The following is a 19588-nucleotide window of genomic DNA, read 5'->3' on the forward strand; positions in this document are numbered from 1 at the left end:
GAACTTAATGCATGAAACATCTTAAAGTCCTGTACATGTTTAGGCGATATATAACATGCCCACTGAGGCCAATCCCTTCTCAAGGAAGTATCTGACCACTGTGAAACACTTTGTTTTGTTAACTTCAGCATTAAAAGCTGAGAGAAGTCTACCCAAGTCTGAGGGGAAACAGAAACAGAAACAAGCATAACAAACAAACAAAAACACAGGCACTTTGCAAAGGCATTAAAGAAAACAAGGAACAAAAGAATGAAATGACGGGATTAGAGAGCTGAATCATAACTGAGGATTATGTATCTGCCCAAAACAGGAATAGAAGTTTCCAGAAATCCATAGCAATTACGATCAGAACAAATACAGGCAACCAAGATCAGGCATGGAGACAGATCCTAAGGATGTCATTCATTTCTGAGCTGATTCTGATGGAGAAGTGATCTTCAGCCCCTCTCTCTGCCTTCCAAAATTTGGCGTCTGGACGAGACTGCCTAAAGAGCTAAAGTTATAGAGTTGGAAGAAAACAGAAATGTTACCCAAGCCCCGGGCTGGAGGAGGATTCGGGCTTCAGAGCACTGACTGGTCTTGCAGAGGACTTGGGTTCAGATCCTAGGACTCACAACGAACTAGAACTACAATTCCAAGGGGTCCAACACCCACTCTGGCCTCTGTGGGCACCAGGCATGCATGAGGTGCCCACACATAACATAATTTTTTTTAAAAAAAATCCTTTTAAAATAGTACCTAAGACATCTATTCTCCAGCTCTGGAAGACACTGAGACCCTAAGGAATCTGTATGTGCACACACATGCACCCATCCATCAGCATTTACCAGAGTCAGAATTAAAACTCACCACTTAAAATGTATACTTATCAGTTTATTCAACAGCAATAAGCACATTACATGTCAATATAAATAACATTTTTATGAAAAATATTTTGCACAACAGGAAAAAAATGGGTGAAACAATCCACACCGTCTTACGTTCTTGAAATAAACCACACAGAAACACGAGAATGAAAAAGGCAAATGCTACTGATGAACATGGCTCTGCAGTACACACACACACACACACACCCCAGAGGGCTGTCGACCCCCGGTGGGTCCTAGACTGTACTCTGAGGTCTGTGAATCCCACAGATGTTAGTGTACTTCCCTGCAGTGCCGTTGCTTAGCAACACAACCAGAGCACATTATCTTCCTCTAGAATCTCGATTTCCTCTGTGCTAAAGTAGGACTAACAATAGAAAGTCCCTTCTTCATGACAATGTAGATTCCTGTAAGAGTAGGACATTTAAATCTAGAGGTTGAAGGTGAGTGGTCACTAAAAATGCGGTACACTGGAATACAATGTGATTGTAATACAATGGAATTTATTCAACCGCAAAGAATAATGTAATATTCCAGAACAAGATGGAGCTAGAAAACAGTGTATGAAGTAAGATTACCCAGACTCGGGAAAAACAGGTGCCATGTGCTCTCTCTATCTAAGTGGAAGTAAATATGAGTAGGCCAAGAAACTAGGACTGGGCCCATGAGACTTGAATAAAAAGAGGCTTTTAAGGGTCTCAAATACCAATTCTTAAGAGTGTTCCTGTGGGTTCAGACGGGCAGCGCACGCCTTTAATCCCAGCACTCGGGAGGTCGAGACAGGGGATCTCTGTAAATTCGAGGACAGCCTGGTCTACAGAGTAAGTTGCAGGACAGCCAAGAGTACACAGAAAAATCTTGGTTCAAAAAACCAAAATACAAACAAACAAAAAGAGTGTTCCTGTGGACCAGAGAGATGGCTGGGTGGTTAACGAGTGTCTAATGATCTCCAGAGGACCTGAGTTTGACTCTCAGAACCCAAGTGGGGCAGCTCTCGGACATGCTGGCTCCAGCTTGGCTTCCGCAGGCACCTGTACTCATGCACACAAACCCACACGCGTGCATGTAATTTGAAAAAAATAACAAGTACAGCTTTTTATTATTTATTTGTTTGTTTGTTTATATTTTAAGACAGGATCTATATAATCCCAAAACTCACTTATGTAGACTTACAGATTCCCCTTCCTCTGCCTCCTGAGTACTGAGATTAAAGGAATGTGCCACTATGTCTAGCCAGTTTTTTTTTAGAAGCGTACATGTATTTTTCTGGGAGAAAAAATGTTACCAATAGGTTGTGAGGATGGGGTCTGATGTTAAAGTGCCAGGGTTTGATCTCCAGGTTGACTGCTTCCCAGATGATTACTCTTGGGTAAGAGCAATCCTCCTTGATCCCCAGAGCAAGCTGGCTAGCAAGGCTGGGCATATTGGGGTGCTCTGAGTCTCATAGTGAGACTCTGCCTCATTGAATCAGATGGAAAAGCAATTGGGATTATTCTAGACTTCAACCTTGGGCCTCATGCACACACAGCCATGCATTCACACACACACATGTGCAAGCCATACATGCGCTCACGTGCAAAACTGGAAAAAGAAACATAGTATGAAGGAGAGTGTGCCCTCTTACACCTTGCTTTGCACATCTATAACAGGGGAATAAGAAAAATGAAAGCAGGAAGGCAGTGGGGGGAGGAAAAGAGGCAAAGTGGGAAATACTTAAACAAATGAAGCATATGTGTGAAAATCCTACATAGGATCTTATTACTATTTAAGGTGCTATTAAAAATAAAATATTAAATTACATAAATAGTAAATGGGTTGAGCATTCCTAATTTCAAACTCTGACATCTGAAACACTCCAGTGTCTTTCTCTGAGCCTTTGACCTGGTACCACAAGTGGAAATTTCCACACCATGAAACTTGGTTGCGGGCCTGGAGAGATGGCTCAGTGGTTAAGAGCATTGCCTGCTCTTCCAAAGGTCCTGAATTCAATTCCCAGCAACCACATGGTGGCTCACAACCATCTGTAATGGGGTCTGGTGCCCTCTTCTGGACTTCAGGCATATACACAGACAGAATATTGTATACATAATAAATAAATAAATAAATAAATAAATAAATATTTTTTTAAAAAGACTTGGTTGCATATACGAGATTCCATTTTATGTTAAGAGACTTAGAGAGCAATTGAGATAATTTGGGTGTGAAGGCCAGGCCGTTGTTGGACCCCAGAGATATGGGGAGGCCAAATCTGGGAATAATTTCCATTATCAATTTCTTAGCTATCACTTGGACCGTTTCCACTAGGGCTGGAGCGGACTTTACCCACCCCGTGATAGTATCCACGAAGACCAGCATTATTTTCAGTCCTACAGTCCTGGCTTGATTTCAGTGAAGTTCAGTTCCCAAAATTCACCAGGTACAATACCTGGCTCCATTGTCCTGAAGGAAGCATGTTCCCCTTTGCTCATTTACGTGGGCACAGGTCAGGCAGCAGTCTGAAATGCTCTGAAGTTTTGCTCAGTGTCCATGAAGCCAGACCTGAGGTGGGGGGGGGGGAATGCGTTCTGAGATATAGATGACAGACAAGTGCAGGGCGTGATGCAAGCCCACTTTGGCTCAGTACCTTCGGCATGCAGATTCTTGCATCAGGTAAGATCCATCATCTCTTGAGACTCTCCTGAGCTACCAAATAAGAATATGGCTTGATTTCTTCTGGGTGGTACCAGTACATTTTCAGTGAGGTAGTGTGGGGCCCAGGGACAGCAGAAGGCTCCAGGATGGTCTGGGGTTTGGGTTCCCCGAGAGCAGCCTCTTTGACAACTTGAGCTGTGAAGTTGTTGCCTTGAGTTGGGGACTTTTGTCTCTTTGGTGTCCTGGCCAGTGAATTATGGCCACTTCAAGTGGCAGCCATATGGCCTCCAGCAACTGGGCAATTTCATGTTGATTTTTTGTAGTTTTTCCGTACGAGGTGAGTAAACCCATGTTCACATAGCTGTCCGTGGACATGAGCCAGGATGAAAGGGTATCGGATGTCTGTGTACCTGTTTTTCCTTCAGTCCCTTTTAAAGTCTGTCAGAGCAATTATTTCTGCTCTCTGGGAAGATGTGACCCCAGGCAAGAGTTGTTCTCAAACGAGAGGGCAGTGCCAACTGTCTCAAAGCATACACAGCAAGATTTTCATAACTGAACAATTGTCGAAAATACGTAAGGAGGTTGTCTGATAGCGTATATATTACAGGACCATGGGCAGAATTTATACAGTTAGTAATAGAACAGGAGGGATCCCATGCAGACCCAAAAAACCCATGTGTTCCTCCTCTAGGAGGCCCCTAAAGTACCCTGTGGGACTGGTCATGACCCCTTGCATGCTGGGATTTGGAGTCCAAGGCAAAGCAACTCACAGGCCAGGGTGCTGGGACTAGTAATCTTGTCACACGAGAAGGACCCCCACCCTTCTGTGGCCAGTCGATACTGATAGCCTAGGATATCTAGCTATCACAAGGATCGGCCGAGAGGCAGTTTCAAACGGGATAAAAAGAAAGGCAGGAGCAGGGCAGTTATCTCACTTTCATGATGGCTCTGGCACGCTGCTGAGCCACGAAGCGAGGTCCTCCAAACGCTTTACCATCCCAAAGCTTCTCCTCCTGACTGAAAGCAGGCCAAACGCCTTATCTCCCGAGAGCAGACCATCGCCAGACCACACAAACTACGGGGTCAAGACTTTGAGCTTTGCGGCAGACACCCAGTACAGGCAGGCATCCAGCCTGAAGAAATTCAAAAAGTCCTTTTTGGACTGAATTAACAGTATGATGCTATTTACTGCGTGCGTAAAATGTTAAGAGTGTGAATAGATGCCTTACTACGTATGTTTGGTGTGTGAAATGTTAAGAGATATTTTATGGATAATTGATAAGATTAGAAAATGTTAATTGATGAGCTGTATTAAGGCTAAGAAGTGTTTTATAGATAATTGGTAAGTCAAGTGGAAGTTAGAAATTGGTTTTATGTATTAGGATTAGTAGGATTAATAATTGTGATATTGAATTGTTTGTGTATTGCCTATCATGATCCTCACATGCGTACTAAGAGTGTGAACCCCCTTAATGTATTGGATGTAGAAGCTACTAGTAAAGAATCATTATAAAAGACAATCCTCTTGCTTGGTCTGGTTACTCATTGATCTCTGGGCAGAAGGACACTGAATCCTCATAGCACTACTTGCAAAAGAACCTTGAGCTGAAACCCAACAGTTCACCATGAAAGGGCTACAGATTCCTTTTGCCAGAGATCAGGACTCCTTTTTTTAGCAAGTAGGAACTTTTTCCAAGCCCTTGAGGGAATGGGGGCTTTTGCCAAAATGCCTGACCTTCGCAAAAGGACTTTATAGTTATTTTTCTGTAAAGTTTAAAAGAGAGGAACCTTGGCAGATTATAGCCAAGGGGCCCCAAGACAGACAGGCCATGAAAACAGTATTCCTGCTGGGAGAGTTTTATTGCTTTAAAAGGTAACAATTTCTTTTTTTATATATTTATTTATTTATTTATTATGTATAAAATATTCTGTCTGTGTGTATGCCTGAAGGCCAGAAGAGGGCACCAGACCTCATTACAGATGGTTGTGAGCCACCATGTGGTTGCTGGGAATTGAACTCAGGACCTTTGGAAGAGCAGGCAATGCTCTTAACCACTGAGCCATCTCTCCAGCCCCCAAGATAACAATTTCTGTACTGAAGCAAGAGGAACCTTGGCCAAGGGGCCCCAGCACAGACAGGTGACCCAGTTGGTAGAGTTTTATTGCAGGGAGGGAAGGGAGAGAAGGGGGTTGCAGAGAGCCAGAGAAAGAGGCTGGGAGAGGGGAAGAGGAAGAAGAGAAGAAGGAGGAGGAGAAGGAAGCAGAGGAGGAAGGGAAGAAAGAGAAGAAGAAGGAGAAGGAGAAGGAGAAGGAGAAGGAGAAGGAGAAGGAGAAGGAGAAGGAGAAGGAGAAGGAGAAGAAGGTAAACTAAAGGGGGCACAGTTACAGTTACGCAGTTGAAGACATCAGGGTCAGTACCCACCATCCGAGTATCTGAGTACTGGCGAGAGCATGTGTACAGGGTGACACACTCTGCCAGGTCTCCAGGGGAAGGCCAGGTGTGTCCGAATGCTAACAGAAACCCCTTTTAATAGCCAAATAAAACTTTTAACTCATAGCCACAGTGCACAGAGAGACTGGGAAATTTCCTGTCCTCTTAGATCACACCCTTACAGAATATAACAGCTTCATATAGGACTCGGTTTATCAGAATCACTTAGGCTTAACAAAGTTAGCAAGGATAAGGAAGCTAGACATGCATTCTTAAGCATGAACAGGCCTTAGGTTAGAAGAGGCATTCTCTAAGTCAATGGTTCTCAACCTTTGCAATGCTGGGATCCTCAGTATGGTTTCCCCAACGGTAAAATCATTCTCATTGCTGTTCCACAGCTGTGGTTTGCCACTCTTATGAATCACAAACATCCAACATGTAGGTGCTCCTTAAAAGGACCTAAACGGTCTTTTGACACCCCCCACCCCCCAAAGTGTTGCGCCTCATAGACTGAGAAGCCGCTTCAAGCCCTTTGCCAGACGGCTTTGGACATTGTCTGCTGCATCATAAGATAGGAATACCCCAGTTTCCGGTGTAAACACTAAAGTACTTGGTGCTCAGAGCTGTGGCCTTAATTTTTAACCTTTTTGTTAAGGTTTTTTTTTCCCCCAATAAGCCTTTCTGCCAGTGCAATAATCCAAATCAAACCAAATAAGACTGAATTAGAAGAAGCCCAGGTTTAATGGATCCCAGTGCTTCCAGGCGGCCCCCAGGAAAACACAGAGAGGGAAAAGGGAAGACCACGTGTTTGTTCTCTGGGGGGCAGTTTAAATAGCCTGTGGGGGTGGTCTTGACCCTCTGTGGAGAGGGGTCACTGTTTGGCCAGCTTTCTTGGAGGTGAAGTCTGGACTGTGGCAACTCCCAGGGGAGGTGGCTTGAAATGGTATTTTCCACCCAACGTTCCAAAATGGATGCCAGGAACTGGGGTGAAGCCCCCAATTGCACATTCCAGACTCTTTGGATAAAGGGGTGCCAGGGAGCTGAGGTGATGCTTCCAACCAAACACTTTTTAAAATTTATTTTTAAATTTAAATAGTAATAGTATAAAACATCTTATAAACTTAAAACATCCCATAGCTTTTTAAATGGAAGCATTTTTAAAGCTGGTCCTTTAAAATATCCAGGTCTTTAATTGAAATTTTCAGTAAAACTTCAAACTTTCCTCTTAAAGCTTAAAATCTCTCAATTATGTGCTCCTGGAGTATCAAAACTAAAGTACCAGTTTTTACTTCAAGAGGGAAGATACAAGGCACAACCACAATTCACGTAAGGCAAAACCAAACTCCAACAGTACGAACAATTCAAAGCTCAGTATCTAGGATTCATTTACAATCATTTTGGTTTTTTTCAAGGGGCTTGGATCACCTCTTCAGCCCCACCCTCAGCTGCATAAATACAGCCTGCCTTCCAGATCCCAGCCTGCTCCATTTCCCTGTGGCTGGGTCTTCTGGTGACTATCACCCGGCCCAGGCATTTCCAAAACTGCTAGGGTCCGCCATCGCAACTGGGCGGTCTTTAGAACTTCTAGTCCTGCCACACATTTGCAGACCTCGGCTCTTCCCTATCATCCCTTCATTTCTTAAAACCAAACCGTCTGGGTGGCTCCCATGCTGCAAAGGTTGGCTACCAGCACAAAGTATGTCCTTGCATATGAACGCATGGAGATGCAGCTTTATTACATTATTAAACAAACAGTGTTTTAAAATCCTATCTGTAATAAATCTTATTTTCAGGGCAGGAAAGGGATAGATTTTTTTTTTTAACCATAAACTCCCAATGTTACTCATATTAAGTTAACTTTTTTTCATAGATTTTATAGATTTTTAACCAGACCCAATAAACTTATAAATCTTGAGGTACAAAATATTCACATAAACAAAGTCTGATTTTTTTTTTTGGTTGTTCTACTTTGCTCTCTTTTCCCTGGGAATCTGGGTATGGACCAGGCCAGAGTCCATCCACCTGGTCAGTACTTAAAGCTTGCTTCAAATTTGACTTCAAACTGTGGCCGTGGTCTTCTTCTCTACTGGTGGGATTAATAGTAGGATGGGTTATCTGGCTGAGAAAAGCACAAAAGACCCTACAGCTGGAAAACCAGGCTACCTGGACCACACTTTGTTGAATTTAAAATAGCCTGGCCACACCAGGTTACTTTGTGGTTATTGTCACTCAACTCTCTCTCCCCTTCCTGTTCCTGAATGTCACCCACCCAGTGTCTGGGGACTCACTTGTTCCCCAGGTCCAGCTGCCACCCTAATCCTTTGGCACCTGAGGCCTGGCTTGTGGATGAACCCCAGTGTTCTGCTTCAGCTGCACATACCATGTGTTCTCAGCTAAGCCATGGGATCAATGGGTTGTGTAGTCTACAAGGAAATTAGAAGCAACTTGGAGAGGAAGCCTGCCAGGTGGATTTTCTCCTCCACCCTCTTAATGTAGCCATGCTCCGTCCATTCCGTCTTCATCATCAGACCAACCTTGCATGCCTGATTATGAACTCCAAAAGGAGCCTTCTCACCTGTGCTGAAGAAAGCTCAGGAGTGGAGGCCCCATGCCTAGAGGCAACGGGTGGAGAAGGCTGTGGGAGTAGGATAGATCTTCCAGAAAACAGTTTCTTAGAGTCAATGCAAGACAATGAGGACAAGAGGCATAGAGGCCCGAGCATCCGGTGGGCAGAGACAGTAAAGCAGGGGGTGGGGGACCATGATCAAGTGGATGGCAGAGGGACAGTGTTAATTCTGCCAGTGCTCATGGCAGAGATGTGGGATGCTGCAGGAAAGACTGCTGCAAGCCCTCCTGTCCCTAACATTTTGAAGGCAGAAGGGAGCATTTACATACTGCTGATGGGAGTGTAAACTGTCACAGGCACTATGGAAATCAATGTGGAAAGTCCTCAAAAATCTATAAATTGAGCTCCCTTGAGACCCTGCTGTGGACTACCTAAAAGAATCCACACCAACTTACCACAGAGATGCCAGCACATTGATGTTTGCTGTAGCGGTACTCACAATATTGGAGTTAAGACTCCAACCTAGGACGCCGGAAAAAAAGATGAGGAAAATGCAGTCATATACAATTTTCAGGGAAATATGCAGTCAGATTAAGTCTGACTCAGAAAGACAAATGCCTCATTTTCTCTCTCATGTGTATAGGTCCTAGACTTTATATGCATATGCAAAATCATGAATATACAGATGATATGAAAGTAGAAGACGTACATGTGTAGGGGAACAATGACAACTGGGGAACAATGACAACTAGCAAACAGGAGCAAGGAGAGTAACGGGATGAGGATGAAAACATACTCAGAGTGTTATAGTTTAAAAAATGTCAGGAAGTCACCACTCTGCCATCCCCTGCTGCATAGGCATCCGCCAGAGCCACAGGCCACACCTACTCCTGGAGGAAGAGATATCTGGGATGGACAGCTCTGCTCTCTGAGCCCTAGCCCTGGGAAACATCCTGTGCCCCACCCGCACCTACCGCACCCCTCAGTGACCAGGCAGCAGCATCCTTCCCGCCCACCCCCACCATCCCCTGCAGCATGGATACCTCCAGAGTCACAGCCACACATGCACCTGGAGGAAGAGCAACCACCAGAGCCACAGGTCCAGATACTATGATTGGAGGAAGAGATGGGTAGATAACAGTGTAAGAATACACTCAACAACATGAAGAACAATATGGCATCACCAGAAACTACTGGTTCCACAACAGCAAGACCTGAACATCCCAACACAGATGAAACAGAAGAAAACAGCCATAAAAATAATGTAAGAAGATGTTAGAGGCCCTTAGAGAGGAGAAGAAAAGTTCCCTTAAAGAAATGAAGGAAAAGACAAACAGAAAACAGGAAGAAATCAATAAATGAAAGAAAGTCAAGAAAACCAAGAAAAAATAATCACGCAAGTGAAGGAAACAGTTCAAGATTTGAAAATTGAAATAGAGGTGATAAAGAAAACACAAACTGAGAGAATTTTGAAAATCAAAAATGAAAATCTGGGTAAATGAACAGGAACTATGGATGCAAGCATAACCAACAGAATGCAAGAGATGCAAGAGAGAATCTCAGACAGTAAAGATACTATAGAGAAAATAGATTCATCAGTCAAAGTAGAAGACTGCAAATAGATCTATATCTATCCCATGCACAAAACTCAAGTCCAAATGGATCGAAGACCTCAATATAAATCCAGTTACAATGAACCTGATAAAAGAGAAAGCAGGAAAGTAGCCTTGAACACATGGGTACAGGAGACCACTTTCTAAACATAGCACCAGTAGCACAGACACTGAGAGCAACGGGTAATAAATGGGGACCTCCTGAAACTGAGAAGCTTCTGTAAGGCAAAGAATATGATCAATAAGACAAAATGGTAGTTTACAGAATGGAAAAAGATCTTCACCAACCCCACATCAGACAGAGGGCTGATCTCCAAAATATATAAAGAACTCGAGAAACTAGACATCAAAATACCAAATAATCCAATTAAAAAATAGGGTACAGATCTAAATAGGATTCTCAACAGAAGAACCTCCCACCAGCCAAAAGACATTTAAGTAACTGCTCAACATCAGGGAAATGCAATCAAAATGACTCTGAGATATCATCTTACACCTGTCAGAATGGCTAAAATCAAAAACACTAATGACAATTTATGCTGGAGAGGATGTGGAGTAAGGGGAACACTCCTCCACTGCTGGTGAGAATGCAAACTTGTACAGCCACTTTGGAAATCAGTATGGATGTTTCTCAGAAAACTGGGAATCAACCTACCTCAAGACCCAGCAATACTACTTCTAGGCATATACCAAAGGACGCACAAAGACATACCACAAAGACAGGAATGGTTCAATATACGAAAATCCGTCAATGTACTCTATGATATAAATAAACTGAAAGAAAAAACATATGATCATCTCATTAAGTGCTGAAAAAGCCTTCAACAAAATCAAACCCCCCTTCAAGATAAAGATCTTGGAGAGATCAGATATTACAAGGAACATACCTACACATAATAAAGGTAATATACAGCAAGCCAACAGTCAACATCAGACTAAATGGAAAAAACTCAAAGTATTTCCACTAAAACCAGGGAAAAAAGGTTATCCACTCTCTCCATATCTATTCAATATAGTACTTGAAGTTCTAGCTAGAACAATAAGACAATGAAAGGAGATTAAAGGGGTATAAATTGGAAAGGAAGAAGTCCAACTTTCACTATTTGTAGATGATATGATAGTATACATAAGTGACCCCAAAAACTCTACCAGGGAACTCCTATAGCTGATAAATAGCTTCAGTAATGTGACAAGATACACGATTAACTAAAAAAAAAAGTATCCCTTCTATATACAAATGATAAATGTGCTTAGAAATCAGAGAAACATCATCCTTTACAATAGCCACAAATAAAATAAAATATCTTGGGATAACTCTAACAAAACAAGTGAAAGATCTGTATGACAAGAACTTTAAGTATTTAAAGAAAGAAATTGAAAAAGATATCAGAAAATGGCAAGTTCTTCCATGCTCTTAGATAAATAGAATCAACATAGTAAAAATGGCAATCTTACCAAAAGCAATCTACAGATTCAATGCAATCCCCACCCCCATGAAAATCACATCACAATTCTTTTGTGTTAGTATTCAGGCATCTTAGTTGCTGCAACTGAGGCCAGTATGATGCCTGAATACTAACACAAGTGCATTCTATACATGCAGAATAATGGCCTAGGAACCCAGCGTAATACAATTTTTGCATATTGTTCTTAGCTTTTTAAAAAAGTTTAATGACTTATTTTATTTTATGTGTCTATGAGTGTTTTGTCTGCATGTATGTCTATGTACCAGATATATGCCTAGTTGCCTGAAGAGATCAGAAGAGGGTGTTGGATCTCCTGGACCTGGAGTTATGTTTCAACAGTAGGTGTCTACTGTACACTAGAGCCTTTGTTTGTTGCTAGAGACGTGAAAAGGAAGAGTTCACTAGCTCCATAGAGAGGCAAATATAGGCATGTGCTTACAGAAGGTTCTGCACCATTGCTGTCATGGGAGATGGGCAGAGAGGGATGGAGTGGTATATCAGTTAAAGTTTCTATTGTTGTGAGAAAACACCATGACCAAAAGCAATGTGGGGAGGAACCATCTTCCATAAAACAGTTCATCACTGAAAGCAGTTAAAACAGAAACTCAAGCAGGGCAGGAATCTGGAATCAAGAGCTGATGTAGAGGCTGTGGATGGGTGCTGCTTACTGACTTGTTCCTCATGGCTTGCTCTCTGGGTACCAAGCCACACACATGGCTGCACATGAATTATATCCCCCACTCATACACATAAAAATAAAATTAGTTTTAAAAGGAATAAAAAACAATTGAAAATGTGCTTGTTAAGATGGCATGAGAACTTGGTCAGTTACCTTGTGTAATTCATGTGCAGCCATGTGTGTGGCTTGGTACCCAGAGAGAGATCAGAAGTGGGCTTTGGGTCCTCTGGAACTGGTACAGGTGTGAGCCACCATGTGGGTGCTGGGAACCAAACTTGGGTCCTCTGCCAAAGCAAAAAATGCTCTTAACCAATTAACCACTGGTTCAGCCCCAAGTCTTTTTTACACTGTGCCTCTCCCCTACCCTTCTCTCATTGCGTTTGATAAACTCTTATGTCGACATCTAAGCCCTGTTTAAACATCCCTTATCCACACTCTGTTACCTTTTCTGACTCCAAGCTATTTGGCGCCGATGTGGTAATTGGTACTAGCGAGAGGGGTATGAAAATGATGCTCTCACATCCAGAAGGTAAATGTTGCCACAACTCAGGTGAGCTATTCTCGGGAAAGGAGCTTGGATAGGCGTACTTATCCCCAATGGTGATTCCGATTCTGGCTACATGGAGTCTCTTTCATTCTTATGTCGAATTCATGCTCCTGGCATACTCTTCTTAACAGAACTGGACAGGGAAGTTTCAAAGGCAAAACAAAAGAAAACAAGCTCAAATATCAAGAGAAAAGTAATTCCTCTGTAGACTGAAGGCTAGCTGACTCTTGAGAAGACAGCACCCAGCACTAGAATCTCGGGAGAACGCCTTGCTCATCAGCATCTTCCCTAAGGATTTTTCAAGTAAATAAACATAGCATTTATATAGTAGCATTTAGAATTTGTTTATTTGCTAAAATCGTTAAGCATGTTTGACAAAATCCTTCTTATAGTACCTACCTTTGAACCTGGCCTCTAAGCTGATCCAATGGTTCATTCGTCCCTGTTCTTTCTAAGCGAGTACAGGACAGTCTTAAAAACCCCGAGGACACACTTTAACACATCCACGATGTTGGCACACTCACCCCCCACCACACACACCCCACTAGATAATGTCTTTTCCTCTTTCTCTTTTTTTTTCTATATCAATGCAAATAATGTCTCCCTTTCCAGAAGTTGCAAGCCTCTTGATATTATTTAGGAAATGCCAGCAGTCACAATGGCTTGGCAGTGTGTACTAAAGATAAAATGGTAAGGATATTTAGACTGAGTCATATCCACTTGTTTGCACTCTGTTCTTTAAATGGTATTATAGGATTTAGGCTATCTTTAAATTGATCCGCACGATGTAATAAAATGTAAAATGAAGTGCCCACTGTTTGAAACATAACCCCTGTGCTTGCAGTGTGAGGTCCTTTATCTGCGATGGTTGCTTCACGTATCTTATTGAACCAGGTTTTCCTTGAGTACATTCATTTGATTACATTGTTTGGTCTTTGGAAATTGCACCTGTTGCACACGAAACGGTGAGTTCCTTTCTTCAGGTGGAACAAAGGTTCACTCATTCATTCTCTTCTCCTCGGGCTTTTGCCGAACGCTCTCTGTAGGGCAGGCGCTCTACTGAGTGCAGAGCGTTTGCAGATGAGAAGAGGTTCTCTCTCCAGATGAGCTGGGCGCACAGGGGTAAGGCTTGTGTCAGAGCGCAGCCTGGGAGACTGTGTCAGTTATCTGAGGCGACAATAATGCTGAGGAACAATCCTCCAAGGGTTTCGGTGCTGTATAAGAACTGGCGATTTCTCATGCGTCCGTGGTGGTTGTTGCGGGTCTGCTGAGTTGGGTGGGCTTCTCCAAGTGTTGGGAGGTTGGCTGATCTGGCGTGGCCTCAGAGAGGACAACCATGGCCATTGGGAGCTGCCTTTCGTGCCTCTTACACTAGCAGACAGGTTCTCACGGAAGCAGTTTAGACACAAAGAGCAGGCCTGACTAAACAAGAGATTTGCTTTGTTTTGTTTGAAACAGGCTCTCACTCTGTAGCCCAGGCTGGCTTCAAGCTCTGCAGTGATGCTTCTGTCTCCGCCAACCATATGTTGGGATTATAGACATGCGTCATTCTACCGACCTGCTGCACAAGTGATCTTTTTATTTTTTGATAACTTCATCTGTATATATAATGTATTTTTATAACACTCCTGCCCATCACCCTCTATTCCTGCCCAACTCCCTCTGAACCCCCTCTTCCAGATAGACTCATTTCCTAATTGTGTGTCCTTCTGTGTGACCCCTGGCTGCAACCTACTTACTGCAGCGTGGAGCAGCCCTCTTGCAACCACAAAACAGCAACCATGAGACTGAAGGTCTTTGGGAAGATGCCACCAAACGCCACCCTCAAGACACTGCATCACCCTAAATTCACGACTGTGCCACGTGAGTCGGGTCTCTGGAGAATCACCCTGCCCTTCAGTGCTCCGTCCCAATATAGCCTCCCTTCCCTCCCCACGTGACAACTCCCATCCCCTCCGTCAGAGTGTCTTCACATGCTTTTCACCATCAGGAGAAATGGTGACACTGTCTCTGGACTGTGGGATACCGGCTTCGAGTGTTTCAAAAACACATCTCCCTGACTTCCAATTGGAAAAGACAGAGGACACAGAACTCCCCCAGCAGGCACACTATGCCCCTTTTCCTTAAGTAGTCATTGTTTGGCCACTTGTGTCTTTTGTGTCTGCCTGAGACCATGGTTTTCTGTTTGCATTGTTTCCCTTTCCCTTGTTCACCTGGGTCATACAAGAAGATTGACTTCTCGTATGAATTGTTTCCTGTCCCTTGCATGCCTTCTTCAATGGCTCTATGTATCTGATTTTCTGACTCCATTTCTCATGTTTTCCATCCCTTGAAACCTCCAGGAACTCACTATCAGAACAAACCTCATCCCTTCGTCTTCCTGCCGTAAAGAAAACACATGTCTTATCTAAAACACTGCTTCTACCTCTTTTCAAGAGGCAGCTGTGTCTCTCCCAACCCTGCAGTGGGACAATTGTCTCCTTGCTCCTCGTGGCTGCCTCCAGACCTTCCTGACTCCCCCTTTCTAAAGATAGCTGCCTTTGAATCAGATGTTAAGCAGGCTTCTTGCCCTGATTGTGATCCTAAGGCCACTGTCACACTCCAGTCTTGTTCCTGGAGCCACTCTGCAAGGACTGGGTATCCTGTAGGTGATCCCTCTGGAGCAGTGGTTCTCAACCTTCCTAACACTGTGACTCTTTAATATAGCCCCTCATGTTGTGGTGACCCCAACCATAAAATTATTTCATTGCTACTTCATAGCTGTAATTTTGCTGCTGTTATGAATCATAATGTAGATATCTGACATGCAGGATATCTGATATGGGACCCCTGTAAAAGGGTTTTCTGACCCCCCAAAGGGGTCTTGGCCCAAAGGTTAAGAACTGCTGTTCTAGATCCATCATGCCTCAAATCCTTGACCCCTGCTCCTGGGAGCTTGTCCTCCATGTTAGTTCTGTAACACCCCTTCTCTGTTTGCTCCTCCTCTGATCATGCTTTAATGCCACAATCATCATTACTGTCACCCCAATGACAACTCATTCTCTGATCCTCTGTCATTTCAAGGCACTCTTCCGAAAAAGAAGCAGTCACACTTAAGTCTGACTGCACCTATGCCTGCCCAAGTGTAGCAGTCACACAAGTCTGGAAAGGTCACCTCCTGTGACTACTACTGTCATTATTGTTATTATTATTATTATTTATTCTACATGTTCTTCACATCCTGTATCTTGGTCCCATTCATTTCTCATACCTTCCCATCTGCCCTCCACCCTGCAATCCCCCCAAATAAAACAAAATTTGAAAGAAAAAAATAAAGAAAATAAAATGAGAATTAAAAAAAAATAATGGGGGAGGAATTTAAAAATCTTGTCGTGGAAGCTGCAGTGTGACCCAACAAGTCACGTTGTGTGCTCCGTGGTCCATACATCTCTACTTACAAGCGTTCATTGCAAGGACTCATTGGCCTGGCTCGAGGCCCCTGGTCTCCACCACACATTCAATGCTGGTCCCCCCCCCCCCAAGACTCTTCCTGGCCATCCCGCTGGCGTCCTGTGTTGTGGAAATCCTGCAGCTTTGGGTCTATGGTCCCTTCACGGTGCTCCAGCAGATCATGATGGGGCGGGCCAAGTCATGACCCTGGGTCTGTGTATCGGTGTAAATGAATGCAGACAGATTGTAATAATACATACAGCTTTAATGGAGAAATAGACTTACAGAACCACAGGTTCCCGCTGAGAACAGGAAAGCAAAACGGGCGGTTGGGAGCACACCCGCAATCTTTATAAGTAAAAAATATCCTCGGGGGACCCTGCCCCCTGCTAGCAAGGTGATTGGCTGGGTCTCTCCTACAGGTCTGGGCCTGGGCAGCTGTACTATTGTCATTTGAAGCTCAGGACCTCTCTTCCCCAAAAGGCATTTCATGTCACTTGTCCACCTTATTTGAGTCACCTTAACATAGTCTCCAATTGTTCTCATAGATGCCCATTCAGACCATCTTCTTTCTGGTTTTGTTTGTTCTTTTAAGACAGGGTCTCCTGTAACTAGGCTTACCTCAAACTCACTATATAGTGGAGACCAATCTTGAATTCTTGACCCTCCTGACTGCCTCCACCTCCCTCATGTGCCACCAAGCCTGGCTTTTCCTTGTCTTCTGTTTAAATTTCCCAAACTCCAGTTCCATCCTCAGATCTAGCAGACAAGTAAACAAGAAAAACAATGAGAAGGCATTTCTACAAAGCCCAGCGTATTGCCTGAAGCCCAGCATGTCGTCTGCCTATTGATCTGTGCTAGTGCACACTGCCTGCCCTCCAGTCAGGGATAGACTCCACATGCTTCCATCTGGGGCCAGTGCCTTCACTTGTATACTTGATCACATTATTCTCTCTCTCTCTCTCTCTCTCTCTCTCTCTCTCTCTCTCTCTCTCTCACACACACACACACACACACACACACACACACACACCTCTGACAAAGATGGAAGAGCACTGATAAACAAATCAAGACTGTAAATGGCCATGAGGCTAGAGATATGGCTAACCGATTAAGTTAACCGATTAAGTACTGGCTGCTCTTTTCCAGTTCCCAGCACCCACATGGCAGCTCAAAAACATCTTTAAGGAGCCGAGCGATGGTGGCGCACGTCTGTAATCCCAGCACTCGGGAGGCAGAGACAGGCGGATCTCTGTGAGTTCGAGACCAGCCTGGTCTACAGAGCTAGTTCCAGGACAGGCTCCAAAGCCACAGAGAAACCCTGTCTCGAAAAACCAAAAAAAAAAAAAAAAAAAAAAATCTTTAAGCCAGGCGGTGGTGGCATACATCTTTAGTCCCAGCACTCAGGAGGCAGAGGCAGATCTCTGTGAGTTAGAGGCCAGCCTGGTCTACAAGAGCTAGTTCCAGGACAGGCTCCAAAAGCTACAGAGAAACCCTGTCTCAAAATAAACAAACAAACAAAAACATCTGTAACTCCAGTTCCAGGGGATGGCAGGACCTCTGCAAGCATTGGGCACAGGTGTGGTGCATGGACATACATGCAGGTGAAACACTACACTCATGAAATAAAATTTAAAAATGAGCCCATTGTACCCTTAAAAACAGTTTAAAGATAAACTATTACTAACAGGGGATTGCTACTGCTTATCCCAAGATATAAACGTGCCTACAATGGGAAAAGAAGCTCCAAGGGCAACCATGGGAAGCTCATCCATAGCTTCAGTTGTGAATTCCAGCTGATTGCCTCCCTTCCGCAGTGGCAATTACAACTACAGGCCTAATGTGTAGATTTTGGCTTTCTGCTTATCTTTTCTTCCTCATCCTTTTTGTGTTTACAAAAATATTCACTACACAAGGCCATTTATCACTCAACAGGCTCTGCTGGAAGGTAAATCAAATGTAAAGCTTCCTCTAAATTTCAGATTATGTAAGACAGTAAGGAAAAATGAAGGGAGGAAGGAAGAAAGGAAGGGAAAAGGGAGGGAGAGAAGGAAAGAAGAAAAAAAGGAAGGAAGTAAAGAAAGAAGGAAGGAGGGAGGGAAGGAAGGAAGGAAGGAAGAAAGGAAGGAAGGAAGGAAGAAGATTGTTGGTTAAGCAACATGTATACAGGTAATCTTAATTTAACATAGTGTGTAGTGTATGTAATTTGTATTAACTCTTATTTACAAAAGTAAAATGAAAACAGTTAAGTAGGTAAGATATTTTTAAAGGGGTATAAGTATAAAGTTATATTTTTTGCTAGAAATAAATAACCAAGACAGATTATGTCTTGGTTACTATTTTCTTGCTGTAAGAAGACACCATGATCAAGGCTACTCTTGAAAGCATTTAACTAGGGGCTTGCTTACAGTTTTAGAGGGTTAATCACAGTGAGAAGCAGCCAGGAATGGCACTGGAGCAGGAACTGAGAGCTCTACATCATGATCCATGGGGAGAGAGAGAGATTGGGTCTGGCTTGAGCTTTTGAAACAATAAGCCCACTCCTCCAAGTGACCCACCTCCTCCAACAAGACCACATTTACTCCAACAAGGCCACGCCTCCTAATCCTTCCTGAACAGTTCCACTTCCCAGTAATTAAGCATTCACATATATGCAGTTATTGGGTAGCAGTTCTCAACCTGTGGATTGCCACCCCTTTGGGAGTCACATATCAGATATTCTGCATATCAGATATTTCCATTATAATTTATAACAGTAACAAAATTATAGTTATGACATAGCAATGAAATAATTTTATATTCATCACAACATGAGGAACTTTATTAAAGGGTTGCAGCATTAGGAAGGTTGAGAACCACTGCTAAAGAGACCGTTCTTATTCAAACCAGGACAGATTATCTGTGGTTGTGCTAAAATTCTTCCTATGGGGAGATGTAAAGCAGCATCTATGCTCCTCCCACAATTGTAATGACAAACAGAGGGACAATTCTACCAAAGTTGGCTCTGGGGAGCCAATGCATTCATTGAGTTTTCCTGCAGAGCCTAGGCAGGGAGCTACTTACAGGGGTATGGGCATTCCTCCCCTCACCGACCACACCTAGAAAGCCTTATCCAGCACCAGTGAGGGCTTCCTCATAGCCACTCAGATGGAGCCCCCATCTTCCCCAGTCTCCATTTACTCTAGCCCCTTGCAGCACAGCCAGGTAGTAGGGAGCCATTGGCTGCTCAGGTGAAAATCTCATGCCTTTATTATGGGGACAGGACCGCTGCTGGATGGATCTTTTGGAAGGGAATACATCACTCATGGCATTGATAAAGTAAGCTTTTGTTCTAAAAATAAAACATAAAAGAACAGAATA

The sequence above is a fragment of the Microtus ochrogaster genome, chromosome 4, assembly GCF_000317375.1.
Source record: "Microtus ochrogaster isolate Prairie Vole_2 chromosome 4, MicOch1.0, whole genome shotgun sequence".
NCBI lineage: Eukaryota > Metazoa > Chordata > Mammalia > Rodentia > Cricetidae > Microtus > Microtus ochrogaster.